Here is a 19,919-nt window from a genome sequence, read left to right as displayed (position 1 = left end):
GGAAATAATAAATGAATAAATAACTATCTGTTTTCAGGCTTAAAATGCCATTGCCTTGTCATGCTGTGAATGCATTTAAATTCAGTACTCCATAACATACACTGTCATTGAGTCTTAATTGCTACATAATGTATCCATTTCTGATTCACCTCATAACAATGCCACATAATAAAAACTGTGTACCATTTTCAGTTTGGCTACCAAAATCACTTTGGTGAGGCTTCTAAAAACTCAGATATGTAAAAAGGTAAAGCTTTATATTGAGATCATTTTAATAAGTGATAGTTAATAGGCAATAAGTAGTTACTGGATCCTGGTTAATAAAATGCCATTGTTAACATGATAGATTCCATTTTATAGCACTAAATAACAACACCACTCATCCCAAGGTGCATTATATTATAAGGTAGAAACCCTACAAACAGACAAGACTGCATGAACAAGTACTTGGCAACAGTGGGAAAGAAAAGGTCATTTTTAACAGGAAGAAACCTCTGCCAGAAACAGGATCAGGGAGGGGAGAGCCATCTGTCACGACGGGTTGGTGGTGAGTTGAGGGAGACAGAACAAAAGGCACACTGTGGTGACCCAGGGATTAATAATAACAAATGATTAAATGCAAACTGGTGCATAAACACATGGGGAATGAAAAGAGGTGAGTGAATGCTCAGTTCATCAGCCTAGGCCTATTGCAGCATAACTAAGGGAGGGTTCAGGGTCACCTGATTCAGACGTAACTATAAGCTTTATCAAAAAGGAAAGTTTTAAGCCTAATAGGTAGGGAGTGCGTCAGAGGCCTGGAAGGCGAAGGCTCTGCTTCCCATTCTACTTTCAAATACACAAGGAACCACAAGTAATCCTGCAGTCTGAAAGTGAAGTACTCTATTGTGGTGCTGCAGTACTATGAGATCTTTAAGATAAGATGGCCATGATTATTGAAGACCTTAAAATTTCAAGTATTCAAGGAAGGATTTAAAATTTCTTTCTGGATTTAACAGGAAGCCAATGAAGAGAAGTCAATGACCAGAACAGAGTCCAAAATTCTTCACAGTGTCATTTGAGGGCAAGGTAATGCTATGAATTTTCAATAACTTTTTTCATTTTTAGAAGCAGGAATTTCGAGGTTAACAAGGTCTTTATGTCTTTAAGACATACCTGCAGTTTAGCTAACTGATGTGCCTCATCTGGCTTCATGGTTTGAAAAAGCTGGGTCATCTGCATAGCAATGAAAATTTATGATATGGCTTCTCATGATACCGCCAAAGGGAAGCTAGAGAACTAATAATTAATTTTACTAAGGAACTAATTAATATTAGTGTGTAAAGAAGTCTTTACATGAACGAATTGTAGTCAGATAAATGTGATTCAAACAACTGCTCTGTAATAGAATATTATAGTCGATAGAAAACAAGCACAGAAATAAGTCCACGGTCAGTGTCCATAAGAAGAGTATAACTTTAGCACTAAAGCATGACTCCTAAGCATGGCATCTAGAAGCATGACATCCCAGTGCACTTCAGACCCAGCCACACAATCAGATAAAAACTGGTTCATCCTAAAGACAAAACTCCCAACCAAAACATAAACAACATGGTATATGGTGTGCAGTGCATCGATGAATGCTTAGACCTCTACACTGGAGAAACCAAACAGCCACTCCATAAATGCATGGTACATAGAAGAATCACCTCGACAGGACAAGACTCAGCTGTACATCTGCATCTAAAGCAGGGGTGTCGAACTCCAGGCCTCGAGGGCCGGTGTCCTGCAGGTTTTAGATACCACCCTGGGTCAACACACCTGAATCACATGATTAGCTCATTACCAGGTTTCTGGAGAACTTCAAGACATGTTGAGGAGGTAATTTAGCCATTTAAATCAGCTGTGTTGGATCAAGGACACATCTAAAACCTGCAGGACTCCGGCCCTCGAGGCCTGGAGTTCAACACCTGTAATATAAAAGAAAAAAGGTCACTATTTCGAGGTTGCCAATGCTAACGTTTTGGACAGAGAAGACCGATGGTTTGAAAGAGGAATGAAAGAAGTCATCTATGTCCACTGTGAACGACCATCCGTGAACATAGGAGATGGCTCACGACACCAAATGTTTGCCACCTACACTTCAGTTTTGAGATCCCTTCCCAGGCACCTTAACGTCACATCTCACACGATAGGTTGAGGGAAGGTCTGCTGATGATGACCCACACCTTCATGTAATGAGGCACAACTCTTAACTAAAGCTGTTTCTGTACTCTGATGATTAAAATTTTATTTGTGAAGAAATTCATTAAGTTGTTACTAGTTAAGGTTAATGGACTAATGGAAGAGTCATTGGAGCTCTGACTCTAGTTAGCCTGGCTACAGTGAAAAGAAGAAAGCTGGGGTTGTTCTTATTTTCTTCAGTCAGAGATGAATAGTAAGCTTGCTTAATTTTAAAAAATAGATCACTATTAATGAGACTTAATTTCCTCTTCAACTTATGAATCCTCTGCTTTAAGATGTGTGTTTGTGAGTTATAATTTGGAGTCAAGCACTTCTTTTTCAGAGGAGCCACGGTATCCATCATGCACAGTGAGGATGCAGAGTTTAGATTGCTGCTCTGTGCTGTGTTGGCACATGGTATTGACTTAAATCTTAAATCTTCAAATGTGCTCTTGGATATTGGACCGTGAAATTAGCCAAATGATCTAAACAGCATCAATGAATGTACAATGAGCAAAAGCTGAGAAATATATTAATATGGATACCTTCACCTTCCTGAATCTCCTTGGGGAAGCCTCTATAGGGTCTTATGCAACACAATAGTTGGACTCCACCTTTTTAGAGCTTACTCGTGGCCACTCCCATCATGGGCACTGTCAAGAAATATCGAGACAGCGACCCACCATCTGGTGCTTTATCACACAGCAGTGGTGTCAAGAAGCAGGGAAGCTTGCTATCTAGTGTCTTGAAAATACTTGGGGGGGTTCCAAAATGAGACCTGGTCACAGGGAGAATATTAACAAAAATGAATGTGAATTGCAACTGGAACAAAGGCTATATTATTTAAAATAAACAGCATTCTCCGAGCAGCAGCAGTGATCTCAATGACCTTATGACCTTCAGCCACAGGACTTGTCTGTCAATTTGTTTCCATTTGACAGATTTTACCTCTTGACTTTACTGCCATCTAGTGACGTGAGGCAATTACACCGATGGCTGAAGTAAGCAACAGGCTTTTAAAAGCATACTGGCAAATGCACAGTGTGCATGATGCAAACTGTCAACAAAACTGACTATTTTAATGATGCTGTAAAAAGAGAAAATACCACATATGTATATCACTTTACTGAATAGTGTAGTCAAATTACAATACGCACAATCACTCTATATTTTAGCCGAAAGCCTATGAAATTGTTAGTCCTTCTGTTAACATCCCTAGCCCTCGAATAGCTGGACTTCCTGTAAGAGGCTTATTCCATGGCAGCAGAATCACATTATTTGTCTGTCGATTGGCAATCATTACCATCAAACAAGCAGCTGCCCCATTACCCTCCTGGTCTCCACCAACCATCTCACCAGCCCCCCTTCCTGCCGCTTCAAAGTCACCCCCCTCCTCCATTTTCCCATTCCTCATCCACTCTTCAGTGGATTCATCCTGTGTTGGCTGTACGTCTGCCATAGCATCCATTAACCGTTCCCAGATCTGTCTGTGTCCAGGACTTTGATTTATCACTGAGTAGCAAGCCTGGTTTAAATTGATCTACAGCTGGTTTATGTCTTGCTAAAGTCTACTTCCAATAGGGAAAAAATATCATTACACAGCCTTCTTGTGATCCTCTGTTTTTAAACAACCTGCAACCAGCTTTAAAGCAGCACATTTGCATACCAGATGCTAAGAGTCTTTAAGCATCCATGTAAGTTATGAAGAATCAAGGATATGAAACGCGGGTGTTAGAAAAGCATCAACATTTAGTTTCTGATACATTTTAAGTGTGTGCTAAGCTTCAGGGGGTCTGTTCTTTTGTATGTAAGTGACAGAGCCTTTGTGTCTCTTTATGTAAATTTGCCCTATTCTGAAGCTTTGAGAGCTGGGGTGGATAATTGTTTATGATTACTCTGTGACATTTCCATATGGCTGACGAATGGTTAGCCAACACATAGTCACATACACACATGCGCATTACGCAGACACACACACACATCTGTCAAGACTAAGTATTTTTAGCCTGACTGGTAGATTTGTTTAGCCTGAAATTGAAAACCACAGCAGTAGGAGTGAAATCATCTCTTCTAGGATGAATATGAGTGTATCCAAATAATTGTTTTCCTTTAGGTGGGGGGAATGAGCTCATATGGTGGGAATTTTTACTCAACAAAAATGAGTGTTTTGTTCTATTGATCTGGTATTAACTATCTCTAAAAACCCATCCCCCATATTTTTTTTTTATTATCAAGATTACACCAAGATAATAACCTTTCCACACCCTGATTCTTATTCCCTGTGCACCCCCGACTATATCCCATGTGTATTTGGGTTGATGGGTGGGGGTTACCTTTTCACGGGCCCCTGTGGAGATCACGGAGGCTAAATTACATTTACCCCCCCTCCTCCCATGCCTCCTTCATGTCCTTCCTTCCTCCTCCCCCTTTGCCAGGCAGATAGATGTCAGCCACCCATTCTTTCCAGACAGCAGGGTGTTTGCCGTTCCTCTTATCCACCCCAGATACCGACCTTGTAACATTCTTATTCACCAGCAGGATCTGTCTCTATTTGCACTGCCATGTTGTAAGAGGAACAACAGTGTTTGTCTTTGGGTTGAAGACAACTAGAGCTTGGATAACCCTGATGCAGAATAATATCCTTTTGGGCCATGTATTACACTGCTCTATTTGGCTGCCATAAATTTCTTCAGTCTTACCAAGTCCCTTTGGCTTGGTGATTTTCTATGGAGTGTGATGATTTTAATGATATATCCACTGAGTTGCCATCTGAGAGGAAACAATCCCTTCTTGATTAAAAGTCTGAATAATAACTATATCTCTGGGGAACAAAGCTGCTACACTCAGCTTGATCTGCCTTTTACATTGAGGGCCATACCCTCAATGTAAAGTCCGTTTCTGATCACATTAAAAAAAAAAAGAAGGCATAAAAAAAACTTCTTTGATATCTTAGCCAGAGAGGGTAAGTCCTTCAATTAATTCTGCCCTGCTCTTTCTCAAGGATTCCTGCATTATTTATAGGCTTCTGCCACCGCAGATTATTATTTGGCGTTTGGTGTTTACATCCAAGATTTAGATCTAATCCCAGGGGATTGAGATGGTTTCATGTTTAGACTGACACATGGGCAAGGCGTTGTAATTAGTAGAGGTGCCCTTTTGATATCGGCCTGATGAACAACAAGCTGACAGTTAATATGCAGGCTGCCGTCACACTCGTTTCTCAGCAGTGTGCAGACACGCAGATCAATTTATCCATCCAAGATTTAAGATTTTTTGTCTGAGAGTTTAGCTGCAAGCCCAAAACAGCGGACTGAATTTTCAGTTTGTGGCACAGCACAAATCATCCAACAAGCACATTAAAAATCAGCTTCCAAGTGCACATATGCATTGCAAAATAAACACTATTCCATAGGAACCAGTTTTTCCTAAAACAGTTTTCTGTGTGGATACACTTCAGAGTTGGTAAAGCAGAACTGATGACTTATGAAGGGCTGAAATATGTATTTATTAGTCCGTGGTTTGTAATTTATTTCTTGGAGGCAAACAAAATCGATTCTCATTCATTAAAACTGGTCAGAACAAAAGATAAGATATCATAGAGCAAGTGTTAACTGATGGGAATCAGGTGTATGAGACCGGTCCAGTTAGAGCTGAGACCGCTGAAGGTTAATTTGGCACGTGAGAAATGGTAGAGGGAGGGAGGTTAACCAAATCTAGTAACAGGAACTATTGTTTTTTCTGTCTTTGCCACCAGTAATGAGCTGTAGGAAACTTTGATGTACTTAATACACGCAGATGTTTAAAGTGTGTAGGTTATTCAAGAACACTATATTTTCGGTGCAACCAAATTCATTATTCATCCCGTTTATTAGTTAAAAACAAACCGATCTGTGCTCATATTTCCACCAGTTATTACACATGCATTAATATCTGGGACAGACTCCAAGGAGAGTAAATCAGAGTTAAAAGGGTAGTGAGTATTGAACTGAGGCAAACGCTTAGCAGTCAAAAATTACTTCAAATGGGTTTCATTTGCTTATGTCTGCTGGATGTCAGAATATTCTGCTGATTCTTAATATCAATCATTTCATTTACTTTTTTAAAAAAAAAACGGGCAAAAAGGGGAAAAAATATCTCAAGAAGATATATAAATCATGTTCTCCATCATCTAAATCAAGAAGAGATCTAAAACTTCCCAGTAGGCGACAGAATAAATTATTTTAATACAGCCCCTTTATACTGTCATTTTATGTTAAATAATAAATAAAGAAAAACTTCATAGGTTGCTCTGATCTGAAAGCAGTCTGGGCTTCACTGCGGGGTCCACTGTGGTCATGTGGAACGAGCAGGTCTAGCGCCCCCTTAAGTCAGCAGCCATAACCCTTCTTTCAGTCCACGGGGACAGGACCGCGGCTCCGTCAGTTTCTTTCCCTGATCTTGAGCGCCCGGCGATGCGGTGCTGAGCAGGTGTGAGCATCCTGAAGGACACGACGGACAGACGGACGGACGCAGTTGCCCGCTACGCAAGGTAAGGACGAGGAGAGCGCTGAGCAGACAGCGTGAGAACTGATTTTTTGACATTATTTCAGAAGAAGCCGGGTGCAGCTTTTTTTTGACAGCTGGGAAATCAGCGTTGTTTACAACAGGCAAGTGGGATGCGCGGATGAGATTGAGCTCATTCAGCCGCCCGCAATGCAGAAATTTGTAACGATTTGGACCCGAAAAAGACAAAAAAATAAAAAGAATTTAGGATTGTTTTACATGTAGATCCAGACAGATAACGTGATCAATATGATCGCGGCGTGCGTGGCGGGGATGCTGGTTTTTTAGCATCTGTACATCCTGACCTCCCAAAACACACTCGATGGTGGGTTCGTGATGTTTTCCCCCCTTTTTTGCGCATCTGTTTTGAAGTAATAAGTCCGAACATATAAGTCAAGATAAATGAAAACACGCCAGAGGCCATATCCTGGTAGCGCTGCACATACCGATGATGATTCAAACTACTGGCTCCCTCGCAGCCAAGAAATTAAGAAGAAGCATCCGTAAACACTTTGATCTGGGGTGGGAGTATAACCCACGTCCCGGTTTCAGCACCACGATTGATTGAGACTAATGGCTCGGCTACTGTATGTCATCTTTACCAGCAGACTGAGCCGTAACGCTTCGTAATGGCCCATTGCAGGGTCTTTCTGTCAGGTGCTGGAGACGGTGTCATGGGCGCGTCCTGACTCACCAGACTAGGTTTTAGTGGAGAGGAACTGCTCATGCTATGTTGGTAAACTCAGGGTTAGAGACTCAACAGGGCTTTTGGGACATTTATAAAGGGACTTCCAACATGTAGCCTGAAGAAGAATAAAAAAAAATACATAAAATGTGTATAAAATTGCACTCATTGGGGACATAGTCCAATTATGTATAAAAAAAATCCCAGATATGATGATTCATGACATACATTGGCATTCTGCATATGTATGGGGCTCACCACGGATTGGAGAATATTGTAACCTATGAGCTCATTATTAGCAGCAGTGGCTCAAGTCTGGCAAAAAATAACTGACATCGTTAAGACTGCCTGATCTATGTCTCCATGACTACTGAATAACTTAATGTCTTGGTGTTTACACTGCTATAGTATTCATTACGATGCTAAATAGTGGCCCCAATGAACTGTTTTGAGTGGCGGTCAGGGCAAAAGATATTTTAAGCAGCCGCAACTTTGCATTATGTGGTTCACAGTGTAATTACTCGAGGTATTTTCAGATTATTTGCTGAGGTTTGAAAATCCTCTCTGTGAATAGGCTAGATATTTCTGGCCCACATTTTCATTCTGACTTTGTTTACACCATTCATTGCAAGTGAAGGATTGTTCACTGTGTGTGTCCTGGCTGAATCAGAGCTCTAATGTGGCACAAAATGTCACAGGGATTCCATTGGCGCCTGTCAGGTGGAGAGCTTTATGAATCTTGTAAGCTTGCTGCTGTTAATGCAGCCTGTGCTACCCCGTGGACACCCCGAGGACAGACACTCTCCTCCAAGTGAATGAATTTACTCTTCACAGAAGTAGGCTATCCTTATGTGTGCAAAGTAGCATCTTGCGTTTTATCCCCTGGCTCCACAGCAAAATGTCTCTGTTCTGAATTTTGAAATAAGCTGTTCTCTGCCAGCACACTGGCCCGGCATACCACAGTATCCTGTAAGATGTCCCTGGTTTTTGATGCGTGTCGGCGTCACAGGACAGGCTCGGCCTCCATTAGTGTCACAGTCAAATAACTCGACATGAACATGCACTTACAGTATTTCTGCTTTGGTTTGAAGCATCAGTCACATGTATCTGCAATGTATTGATGTAGACAGGTGAACCTCACCTGAGGCAGAAGATAGCGCTGGCCTGAATGTGAACTTTCCCATCTAGACTTCGCTTCACTCAACATCTAACTTGTGAATATGAGAATGAGGGAGAGAAATGGTCTTTTCTTATCTGGGATTTAGCCTTTTTTTTTTTTTACTGCAGATATATTATGAGACTTTTATATGAAAACAAGGCACAAAGAGATTTTTTGTTCATTCCTCTTGTCCTTAAAATGCTACTCGCTTGATATGAGCATCACAAAGAACCTTGGATGTTTTCCATCTAAGATTTGAGAGTCCTTTTAGGAGATTAGATTGTTTCCAGATGTCCTTCCAAGCCTTGCGCTACAAATTAACTGGACCCGAGCATTAGCCTAACTGAAGAACATAGATTTGACCTTTGATTTTCACAAAAACCCTCTAAACTGATTGGCAACAATAGCATTTGGCAGCAGTAGGACAAGTTTGTTAGATGCTGTTTGTTCTCTCACATTGAGTGCTGTGTCAGATACGCTGAAGGGAATACATCTTGTAGACTTGTCTCATTGTAAGGGTGAACGTGTTACAAGAGGATGCAGCAGCACGAGACAGCCCATGACGTTGAACACTGTGCAAGGAACACGCGCACAAATGCCGCTCTTTCTTGCTGTCCTTGCTGTAAGAGTGCTTCTCTGTGTCCTGCTGACAAAACCTGAAAAGCTGTCGTCTTGATGCTTTCCATAGATTGCTCAGCAATTTACACACCATCAATCAATAGCGAGCTTCACTAATGGTACGGTGGTGAGGCAGAGAGACATGACGTCTTCTGTGCTTGCCTGGAGACAGACCTCTCTGTTCATAGTTGAGAACTAGAATGGGCTTCAGTATCCATCTGCCATCCTTGGCTATCTGAATACAGTTTTCACTAGGCATGATTCTGCCAGCGTGTGCTGCACCCTGCTCTCTGCATGCTTTTTATCATATAGATCCTATATAGATAGACAGCACTACCAAGAACTCATAAGCATAGTGGATATTTGCACACTACGTGTTGCAAGTGTAATTGTATTCAGCTGCACTTACAGTGTTGTAATGGGATGATACTTATTTATTTTGTAGACCCAACAGCGAGATATAAGAGCCATGCAGGTTAGACCTGAAGCCAAATCACAAATCACTTTGGTTTTGCTGGTTTTGTCTTCTCAGATGTAAGAAGTTAGTGTGTTTTTTTTGTCAGATGTGATATGAAATTGAATGCCAGTGTGTGGTGTCTAACACCTTAGTCCAAAATCTTCAGTTGGGTCCTGTTTACTGAGAAGGCAAAGCATATCATTATAGACTGTATATAAATATGGATACAAGGCTCTTAAAGGCAAATCTGCATTCTTTTTAATGACCAACAGGTGGCGACTCCCCTGGTAGCAGAAATCAGACTGTAAAAGTCTCAGAAAAAGACTAGATTTATTTTGACCTCAGTAAAATAAATAAATGAATTTATGGTTTAACTCACTAGTTACAAGCCTTATTTAATACAACAAGCCACTATCATATGATCATGCATTGTTCTCTCAATCAGATCCAACCCTTGCTCATTACAGTTTGATTCAGAAAACCAATATTGCGGTTACCAAAACACTTAGCTCAAGGTTTCAAAGCAGGAATACACAAACCAGTGGGTGACTATGGCCACAGCCATATTTCATAAATGCTTCACCCATTTGATTCACATGTATTATTTTCATATATAGTGAACATCATGCCCTTTTGGTGGAGGCATTCTCATTGTCCAAAAGCCCATTCCCTCCAAGACAGATATGTCACTGATCAGGTCAGCTTGTGAGATTTGCAGTAACCCTTTTCTCTAAGGTGACAAGCGAATCCAATCCATGCTAGCAAAAGACCCCACAGAGGAATACAGAGCCACAGAAACCCCTTGCTGTAGGAGTCCAGAGTTTAGGCCTTTTCTTTCATCTGTGTGTTTAGTCTTACAGCACTCATTTACAGCTCATTTACTTACTGTTACTCATCTGAATCTGATGATAATAATGCTCCAGGAGGCTACTTATTTCTAATTCCAAGCCAATGCTGCCTATGAACAATTAATCATCTACACTGGACTTAGCTTGTATGATCTGTAAAATGTGACTGACTCTCTAGAAAGATATGATTTGCATCTGGCATGTCTACTTTATGATTAAAAAAAAGAGGCTACAACCTGCATCAACGGCCTTCTGTTGGTTTACACAAACGCAGAACAACGCTAAAGATAAAAATAGATTTATTTGATATCACCTGCTAAATGATATGTCTATTTATAGCGTTGAATATCCTGGTGAAGGACAAAGATAGGAAAAAAAAAAGAAATTACTTAGTTTAAAGTTTATTTTTTTTACCCTTTGTATAGCTGTTCTTCTTCGTGTAATCTATGTGACTCTGCTAAGTGCTGAGTTGGCTCATGTGGTTCTTCTGGTTTGTTTTGCAAATGCAGACTGGAGTGGTTTAGTTCTAAAGATATAAAAATAAGCTACCCTCAAGATATGCATTTATATATATATGAATAGATATAAAGTTAGTTATCTTCTTCTAATCTGTGTGAGTCTGCATAAAGTGGCGAGCTTCTTTAGTGACGCATGGTTCTTCCTGTTTATCTGTCTGCCCAAAGTGACGTGTCACTGGTGGACAGATAAACATTATCTTAATTTTCATTAAGATAATGCAGACCAGACAAGCAGGTAGCATCAGTTATCTCCCCCTGCCGCTCAAAAATGGTGGATATCGATCAGTGTTATCAAAGTGTTATCACACACATACAAAATGAGTAGAAGAAGAAGAGCCATCTTTAGCCTTTTGGGGTAAGTTAAGAGAGTAATTTAGATAAAATTTTTAAAAAAAGATGAAAAAACATTTATAAAATTTAGAACTGGGAAATGGTTTTGCTAATTTTGCACTTTGGATCTTCAAACATTTAGTTCCAGAGCATCTGTACCTCATAAAATATATATTTTTCAGCAAGTCGATGATCCTGGCGACATTTAAGAGGAGTTTAAATCTGTAATTAGGTTAAATCTGACAAGATTTCATTTCTTTTCTCTGATGTTTCACTTGGTTTTCTCTGAGATATTTTTAGGCTTTATAATCAAAGTAAATCTTATGGGATTTATCCAGTCAATTAGAGCAAGATTACAAATGTGCACTCCTGTGAACACGAATTTTCTTTTAGGTTATTTCTGATAATATTTGTCTTCCTTCATTATGGTGCCAGCCCTAAACATTGTTTGTTTCCTCATTAGCAGAGCAACCCTCATCTATCTTGATGATATTTCATTTATGCAGTAATATGAAGAGTTCATTAAATAGCTCATTGCAGCTCAGTTCTTTTCAGCTTGTATTTAAGTGTTTAGTACTTAATAATGATAAAGAGTTTAAGCTATCACTTTGCAAGGTTACCAAGTTCAGAGGACAGTTTTCTCTAATTGAGTAGTCAATTTCAGACCTCTCTTTGTGACTGGGTCTTAATTATACCACTTTTTAAAGTCTCAGATTGCCCCCTTTTCCATTTAGCTAAGCAGAAATATTATGTTACACGCAGTGGACTCACTTCCCACGTGGGAGCCTAGAGCCATCTGTTTTTGCACCTTTGTAGGTGTAGTCAGATACTTTGTTTACAGGGCTGCTGAGAAGCTGTGCAGCCAAACAACTCGGTGCTCTATTTCGGTCCTGTACGAGATGACTTTCGATTGCAATTTGAAAATCAGCAGAGTGTGTCTGATGTATTCACTGGGATTTCTAACCAGAGGGTTACAATGAAAATCTTGTTTACAAGGAAATTCCCAATCTGTTGAGATTTTAATTTATGTCAGTGTGTTACAAAGCATGTTAATAAATTGCAAATCGTAAGGAATCAGAAGCATTTTGTGAAGAAGAAAGGATGAATGTCTTTTGGCACAGAGCAGAGATGTTTTGCATGATTAAAAACTTGCATGATTAAAAACCAGCATGTATACACTACATATAACTAGGTTATATTTCCCCCATAATCTGCACATAAAATCTAGCATTTGGTATTATTTTTTGAGGAACTGAATTTAACCCTTATGGTTTTCCACAGGTTGACTGCTTTGGGCTGTTACACTTACAGTTTGCTAACAAGTTTTTATCAACTTGAAAAAGGGGAGCTTTATACCCCTGTGTGTGCACAGATTGCTGCATCTTTCTAGTACGCTTGAAGTCCACTTGGATGCATGCATAGCTGGTGCCCTCGTGGCGTAGTGGGATGAACAAATCAGTGTGATCACAACAAATTGGAGGTTATGGGGGCGAAAGCTCAGTGTCTCACGTGTACTCTTCGATGAAGATATTTTTACCACTCTGGCCAAAGTGGATCCTCGGGTACTCACCGATGCAAAAAGTATAACCCTAGCTTCACCCCGTCTCTGCTCTTTCATGCTCCGTGCTTCACTCCAACTCTCTCACTCACAAACAAGGTGAACTAGACTCATACACACTCAGGGGAACAGCAGATCACAGGAGAGAAACTAGCACAAATGTAAATGCCTGGAGTACTCCCAGACTGAGCTGAAAACAAACGAGCGCACATAGATTAAGTAAATAATTGAAACATTTAATTTTTTTAGCTGCTTGGTGGAGCAGGAGGACGGGTTCTTGAAAAACACTGAAGCTATTTAATCAGTGTTCATTATGAGCGTGTGAAAGTTAAACTTTAATTGCTTGCACTGTTATGTTATAGCGCTGAGGAGTTGGTGGACTGAACGCCCCCTATTAGGTATGAAAGTGTCTTTTTCAGTGGGGCCTAGCTGCTCTTGGGGCCTTTGAGCAAGGCCTGTTGCTATGGTGCTGCGAGCATGTGTGGAAGACAAGAACTCAAATTCATCTGCATGCTAGTTCAGCCTGCAAGGCTTCCAAGCATGACTACACTCTTCTCCATATAGCACTGCCTTTCATGTATACTATATGCTGTTTTTCATGCTAGCTGACTAAAAGCTGCCTCAAGGTGATGATGCATGCACTGTTGCCTTGACAGCATACTAAACCGGAGCTATGAAAGCTATGGAAAAACAGTGGCCTGTTGGAGATGACAGAATGAGAGGGTCAGTGAAGATTTTTGCATTAACCCAAAGTGTCCTTGGTAAGATGTATCTTAGTTCTTTAGCTTATTGGGCCCTAAACTTCGGGATGAGGGATTGTAGAAGTGTAAGTAATAGAAGGCTAATAGCAGAAAGAGCCCCAAGGGAAAGGCTTCCTGGTACGTGGCTCGAATACTGAAGAAGTTGATCTCTCAGGAAGCCTAATTATACGTTTAGGGGCACCCTGTTTTTCCCCTTTCTGGACAGCTGGACAGCTAAATTGTTTGTGGATCAATAGTTTAGCTTCCTATTGGCTACACAGAGTGAGTGAAGTGCATTTAAACCTAAGAAATCCCATTACCCTTGACAGAGATGGGAAGTATAGCACTAGAAGCCTCAGCAAGTGCTACTGCATTGTCCATTATTCAATCTGTTCTGTTTGTTTACCTGCTCTTTTTATTGCTTAGACTCATACTAATGTCACACATATGATCTGTGGCTTTCTATTTCCATTTTCACTGCTATTAAATTTAATTTGTAAGTTTTGGTCAAATTATACATGCAATCATGGATGTGAATGTCATGGGAATTTGGGGTTTTTTAGTGTTTTGTTTCGAGATGATTTCAAATGATTGTACAGGAAACATCTTTAATGGCTTTAAAAAATAAGACTTTGGTGCACAAGTTTGAAATTATTTTTGGATTTTCTCTAATCCACATAGGATTAAAAGTATAATTACAGAGCCAAAAGTGAACCTCGGCCCTCAATATTATGTTAAATGTACCTTTGCAAGTTGCACATACTTGCTACAGATCTTTTTGATAGCCACCAACAAGTTTCTGGTATAATGATGGCTGAATATTTAACCACTCTTCATGGGAGAATTAGTAACTTCAGTTAAACTGGTTGGTTTTCTGACACAAACACTTTTTTTCAATAGTGTTGAGGTCAGATTTTGGGAAGGCCATTTTATCAGCTTAATATTAGCCTGCTTTGTCCATTCCAAAACCAATTTTGATATGCATTTGGGTTCATTGTCCTGTTGGAATACCCAGTTGTGCGTAAGTTTCAATTATAGCTGTTGTTTTAGCTGTTAATTTGAGGTGAAGTCGATTTGGGAGGTCATTCTACTTCTACATGATGCCAAAGTCTGAGTCAGATAACGCTTAGAAATGCCCAGCTGAGCTTCTGGAATGGACGTCTCAAAGCCTCAACTGACCTCAGCCTTACTGGAAATTTGTGGACTTAAAAGTAGAGTTGATCTCCAAAAAAACAACTAATTTAATTGAATTAGCCAATTCTGCCAAGAAGAGTGTTCAAATACGCAACCAGTATTATGCTAGAAGGTTGTTGATGGATACCAAAAGCACCTGGTCGAGATGCAAGTTGCTAGGGGGCGTTCAACCCAATATTAGTGGTGCAATATGTCAAGCCAAACAAATCCAGAAGAATACAGAAGGACCACAAACTGCCATAACAATCATGCCCATGATGAGTGTATGTAAACCTCTGACTCGAGTTGTACGTCCATTAGGTTATATTTTTTAAATTATGCACCATGCTACGTATGTTTAAAATCACTCACTGGATGCGGTAATTGCCTCTCACAGAGAGCTCTTCACTAAGAGGATCGATTAAAAGTTATAATGCAGTGTTGTGTTCCCTTTCAGGCCTTCTGGCTGTATATTACTGTTACTTATTTTTACCGGAGCTTGTCTGTATTGATTTAACACTTTAGAATTGCTTTGAAAGCCTGTTGTTATTCACTCCTTCTCTTAAGCAATGTAAATGGCAGAAAGAGAAAAGAGGCAGTGAGTGAAGGGCTGCTGAAGGCATTATGAGAAACAGAACAAAACATTTGGAGCTCTACCTTCATTCCTCAGATCAGTGTAACCGCAGATAAAAGCTGTAGCTGTCGCGGGCTGTGGCACACCACTGTCCTCTCCTGGCTCCTTTGCTGTGCTGCCCTGTGGTTGTATTTTACTGGTGCTAGTTCCTATGTCCTCGGCTGGATCTCTGCATGAAGAGCCCATTGATGTGAGCAGCATTAGCATTCGGTGTAGGTGAGACTGACAAACAGGTCGGTTTTCCATTTCACACTAACAGACCTGGTTTCTCTGGATCCTCTCAAAGGGTCTCAAATCAGCCCCCTTGCTGCATAGCTAATGAGTGTGAATAAAAGCAGTCGAAGAATGCTTATATAGTCTTTCCTAGCCCAAGGAGTGTACTCTTTGTATAAGTCCTTGCCGTGCCAGCTGACACATCAGGGCCGCACTATTTCACTGGCTTGACATTGTCACATTTGGCTCACAAACTGACAAGGTGATGTAACAACCTGCGTCATGTTTTCTCATAGCACTAACGGTACAATACAGCAGCACTAATAGCTTCCGACGAACTACTCTAAAATGTCGCTGAACAAAAGTTGTTCTTTTAAGTTGGCATATCATTATTCAGATCTGAAAACCAGCGTTCTGGGGAATGTGTCTGACTTATGCGTGCAACTTGTGCACTAATTATCCTCCAGATCCTTTTCCTTGGCTGAGTTTGTAGCTGCAGGAGCTTCTGTTGCAATCTGCTAATTCATGCTGCTGACACTATTCTCACATTTTCCTTAGGAACAGCAAATTGCCCCCAAGAATAAGTGGCTAATATTGCCCCGTGAAAAATAACACATACCTTCTCGGTGTTCTCGGCCTCTCTTTTAATTGTCATGAGTCAGACTAGTGCTCGCTAAGAGAGTGGTTGAGAGAGAAATGGAAAAAAGAGAGACAGAGAAGGGGCAGTCAGCTTTTAATTAAAGATATGTTATTCTACTTTTGCTCATTTCAGCCTTGCTGTAATGGAATTTAAATGAACAGTAAACAGGTGAAGATACAGCTAATTATCGTCTGTCTAGACAGAGGAAGGTTCCGGCAAAATATTTCTCACATCATGAGCGAAAATAAGTTGTACATCATGCATAGCGTGGAAGTCGTAGTTCGCGAGGGCACTGCAGAGGACAGCTTCTATACTGTATGTGTTGGGCCTCACGGTGAAATGTGTCAGTAGAATAGCACAGAATAGTGTCACAGGCTGGATTATTCATGAGGACGATGTAATGGCAGTGAGTGGAGGAAAGGGCACCCAGAGGTGAATCTGACTGGGAGAAAGACAGCTAAATCCCCCCCTGTGTTTTTTTGCTGGTTTTTTTTGGTGCTCTTTTCACACGTGCCCCACACCACAGTTGCTATACTCTGACTCTTATCTACAACACACAGCTCCACTCATGCTGCACATACAGGGCCACAGTGTGTGGAGGACAGACAGAGTGAAGGGTGCAGTGTCACAGTAAGGAAAGCACACAATCCTGTACACACAGCCACAAAAAACCCACTGTGTCCACAAAGGATGGAGAGATGAGGAGTTGGACTTAACTGCCTTGCAACAGAGGATAACAAGACAATCTAAACACTGGTGTCCTATATGACTGAGGCGGGTGGGGGGGGTAGTGTTGAAGTAAACAATCAATTTTGTTTACATGTCAAACTAATATGATCAGTACTCTTCTGCTGAATAAACTGTTATGGGTAATTATGGATTATATAAATATCAGTAGTTAAAAAAAACCCTGAATAAATGCTAAGTTAGTCCACGTGAGTTATAAGAAATATGCTGCCACACAGGAATGGATAAAACCCAGCAAGATGTAGGTGTGCAGAAATGCAAGGGAGTCAAACAAAGCATTTGTTTGAAGCGTCATATAGTCTTTTAACCTAGTTTAGAGGGTTTTTTTGCTGCTACTTGAGGGAAAGCCAGCTTGATTGGAAATGCTGTATCTGTAGCTGCGTGGGTTGTCACAGCCTTATCTTTAATAGCAGTTGGACTGTGCACAAACAGCTTTGTACTTGGGAAGAGATGATTTCCTTATGTAAAGTGATAATCTGGTGATCTGAACGCCAGAGAGCTCCCACACATCTGCACCTACTCGTGCTGACATAGCCAACTAGTGTCATGGTGTACCAATTTTGGGTTTGAGGATTTTAGTCCACGCTGCAGAAATATACCTTTTGTGGTCTGACATTGATCTAAGCGCTTATTCTTTCTGCTGCATCTCTCTCTCTCTTTCTCTCCGTCTCTTGGTTTTTTTTTTTGGTCTTTTTTTGTAAGTGGGCACCTGTTCTGTGTTGTGAGCCATGATCACATGGTGCTACTTGGCCAAAGAGGCACCAAATGACTCAGGTCTTTGCCCAGACTGTTCTCATTGTCAGTCGGCACACACGTTGCTTTCCAACAGGCCATCTGACTGTGGCCATGTGCTCAACAGTAAACACAAGTGAATGGGTATGTTTACAGTTCCGGACGTGAACGTGTGGGCTGTATGATGGTGGATGGTCTGCAAGCATTGTATGTCTTAGTTTTCAAACTCAGATTTCCAGCAATTTGAATAAGGGTTCATGCTGACTGTTTTTTGCAGCTTTTTCAAGGAGTGGGTCCTCGAGTGCCAAGTCACAGGGGTGTATTATTGCACACACAAATGCACCCATTGAGAGAGACTGTAGAGCCTGCAGTGGCACAAGTCGTGAGGGAAGACTTCCTGATGAGTAGGCATGAATATCCATGCCGCTGCTTAAAAGCATTGGCACAGGCCAATACAGTAAATGGAAGTCAATGGAATAATAAAGCCAGCTTTGTCTTGTCTACTTTGAACTCTGGAGGAGGTGTCTGGGCCTCTTGTTTGAGCTGAAATGCTTTTGGAGAAATTTCAGAAAGGGAAATCTCTAATCTTAAGAAAATCCTTTCATCATATAAATGCGGTGTCGTACAAGGAAGCATATTTTATGGGTATCTCATTTCCTCATTCGCTTTTTAATGACTTATTTATCAGCAAGATCGAAGGGTGTTTACATTTCTACCCAACTTGGCATTATGATGTTTCATTTGGGATTCACTGAGTCTGAGTTGGTTTAATGAATCGTTAAGCGGTAAGTCACCAAAGTAAACAACTCAGCATGTGTCTTTTACAGCAGAGATCTTGTTAGGCCTGAGTGTGTGCTCTCCCCAACCTCTTTTTGTGGTCCAGACAAACAGGCACCAGTGCTGTTCAGAAAGCGAGTGCCAAGGGATTTGTTTCTCTCTTTTTCAATTTCTGGAATAATCTGTCATCCATCCACATCCGCCTTGGAGAGAAATATGGAAATAGGCAATATTAGAAGTAAACAAATCTCTGCAGGTCCTGGTGACTTAAAGCTGCAAATTGTTCTGCGCTGCCCTTGGCAAATGGGCTCCTTTTGCATCAAAGCTACGGTAGCAGTGGGAGCCACAATGGGTTCAACAAATTAAATTATCATTCCCAACGCTTGAGCACGTCCACACTCGGCATGAATTTGTTGCCCCTGTCTGCCTTTCCTGTTTTCATTTATTTTTCTGCAGTCTTTATGTGGCTGTGGGGTTTGGCATAAGAATATGAGTGAAGCTGTGGCTATAGATTCTGCAGAGATTATAAAAAATATGAGAAGTATTTAAAAAGTGTAAAAGTGCTCATCCTGAATTCTTCAACAACCCACCACTGATTGGAAAGGACTTGAGTATATATGTTGCATTTGTATTAACTGATTGCTTGTCAAAATACGAGGGTCTTTATGTATTGAAAACATGATTGTAGTAGTACATTAAATATAGCCTGTACTTTATTATCACAATATTACTACACTGTAATATTGTGATAATAAAACCAATATAAACCCACTAGGGAATTTTTCCTAATGGCGCACGGGGTATAAAGCAGGCAGAGGGCTTCTCATAATTGGTCAGTGAGTAAGAGACAAACTGTACATTACACTAATGCACAGTAAACTGTGCATTGCTGTTCAGTAAACTGAAGAGGGGGATCATTTCACATGGTCTTTTTGACAGATCTAGGAAGACCCACTCTGATTTTAGATAAAGACGATGACTATGGCTTTCCCATTGTCAGTAAGTCCCTGCTATATGAGGCATCTAGATTCTGGCAAGACTTGTGAGATCACGATCATCCAATAATCCATCTTGTCAGGCTGGTGGGTTTAGATCAATCAGCATGCTGTGAGAACTGACACAGCAATAAGCGCTTCACTCCACTGCCTGCTAAGTCATTTCACTGTGTTGCTAAGGGACATGAATTTACTGTTGTCTTCAACAAGCAGGAATGAAAAAAGTCAGTTTTGTCCAAAAGTATTGAGACTCTAAACACTTTCCCCCCACCAGCTTTACTGACTGTAGAAATGGAGAATAACGCAATTGTAACAGCTCACGGGGATAAGCCTTAGATCTCAGTGTGAAAC

General features: G+C 40.7%; 1 protein-coding gene across 1 annotated transcript in view; it reads left to right on the top strand.

The window, feature by feature from the left end:
• The first annotated feature begins 6,578 nt into the window (after positions 1-6,578).
• cntn1a (contactin 1a) overlaps positions 6,579-19,919 on the top strand; it is a 59,917-nt gene continuing 46,576 nt past the window's right edge. The window contains exon 1 of the mRNA XM_005450996.4: positions 6,579-6,730. The gene's annotated coding sequence lies outside the window, so the exon portion shown is untranslated. The remainder of the gene's footprint in view (positions 6,731-19,919) is intronic.

The sequence above is a fragment of the Oreochromis niloticus genome, linkage group LG7, assembly GCF_001858045.2.
Source record: "Oreochromis niloticus isolate F11D_XX linkage group LG7, O_niloticus_UMD_NMBU, whole genome shotgun sequence".
Taxonomy (NCBI): Eukaryota; Metazoa; Chordata; class Actinopteri; order Cichliformes; family Cichlidae; genus Oreochromis; species Oreochromis niloticus.
The sequence above is the reverse complement of the archived record's forward strand: the minus strand, read 5'-3'. Positions and strand labels throughout refer to the sequence as shown.